At 33.6% G+C, this 1,311-nt stretch overlaps 1 long non-coding RNA gene across 3 annotated transcripts; it reads right to left on the bottom strand.

Moving 5' to 3' along the window:
- Positions 1-1,305, bottom strand: LOC109593183 (uncharacterized). 3 transcript variants are annotated; one of them, XR_002190792.1, is made up of 5 exons: positions 1,224-1,305; positions 1,029-1,110; positions 925-979; positions 618-725; positions 1-78 (listed from the first exon to the last, which is right to left on the bottom strand). It is a non-coding gene; the product is annotated as an uncharacterized LOC109593183 (long non-coding RNA). The 3 variants fall into 3 exon arrangements; XR_002190791.1 differs by lacking the exon at positions 618-725; XR_002190793.1 differs by lacking the exons at positions 1-78; positions 618-725 and adding an exon at positions 841-860.
- Between the last annotated feature and the right edge of the window lie 6 nt (positions 1,306-1,311).

Here is a 1,311-nt window from a genome sequence, read left to right as displayed (position 1 = left end):
GAGGGCTAACGTAAAACATAATGTCAAGTACATATAGTACATCTTTCACACCATGTGGAGTGATATTGGCCACTGCACCTACAGAGAAAATGTGCCACATATGGACTATAGAACAGCAGGGTATTATGTCGAAAATGAAAAGGAGAGAATTCTTTATTTTAATAATTTTTCCAATACATATACATGTACATGTTCTTAAGTTGTGTATTAAGCTTGAGCTGATTCCGATCAAGCTTGGATTTTTTACAAAGTTCTGAAGTTGCTCCAAATTCGGGCCAAAGACCAAAGGCTATAGCCTTTGGTCATTGGTCAAATTTTGTCAAAAATAAAAAGGAGAGGATTCTTCATTTCTATAATATATACGTGTACTTATATTGTAAAGAAAGTTAGAGCTTATTCTGATCAAAATTAGATTTTTTTATGAATTAATTTTCCACAAGCTGTATACTACCATACATTGGAAAATTTTCATTGTTAAACTAGTGGTTGAAGTGACTCACAAAATTGTAACACATGAAATAATTTCTACAGTGAATATATTACCGGAATTATTCTAACATGCAGTGATGCATGCACAAGGCTCTTCTAAAAGCCCAAAAAAGGCCTGAAGCTCTCACCCAAAAAACTCCTTGTCAGTTTCAGAATTGTCGCGAGCAACTTCCATTGAATAGCTGTCCATCGTCATCAAGAGTTAGCAGCGTGTCCAATTTATGACACATCCAAACCTTTTTTGTGTTGAAAAAAATTTGTGGATGGGTCACGAACATAAATAAAGGACTTTGAAAAATTTCACATTAACATAAAAATTTCCCAATCTATGGTATATTCAATTAATAGCAAAAGTATAATAGCAACTCGTGCTAAAGAACAATGACAAACAAAATAAAAAACAAAATAGGATACTATAATAATATAATGCTTTACCTGTAGTTTCTGATGTAAGAGACAACAAGACATGTCAGGATGACTCTTCCCTAAACTGAGACAGTTCATGTACATAATGTAAACTGATAGTTAATTATAGTTACCTTGGTAACACTATACCATTCTCCCACCTGTAGCGCAGTTCTTGTATCACTTCATACCAAATATGAGCCATTGCTTTAAGACCTAGAGACACAATACAATATGACCTTTGATAGTGTGTGTATATATGTAGTGGAATGTACATGTACATGAATATTGAATGTACATTGTGTATGTCACACTAAGTTTATACATACCATAATCATTATGAATGTTACAGAAAGTTTCGGCTAGACGCATTGTGAGACTATTAGGAGGAGCTGACTTTAATTCACGAGTGAGAGA

The sequence above is a fragment of the Amphimedon queenslandica genome, unplaced genomic scaffold (assembly GCF_000090795.2).
Source record: "Amphimedon queenslandica unplaced genomic scaffold, v1.1 AMPQUscaffold_2574_Cont25424, whole genome shotgun sequence".
NCBI classification, from domain to species: domain Eukaryota; kingdom Metazoa; phylum Porifera; class Demospongiae; order Haplosclerida; family Niphatidae; genus Amphimedon; species Amphimedon queenslandica.
This window is presented reverse-complemented; position numbering and strand designations above follow the sequence as displayed.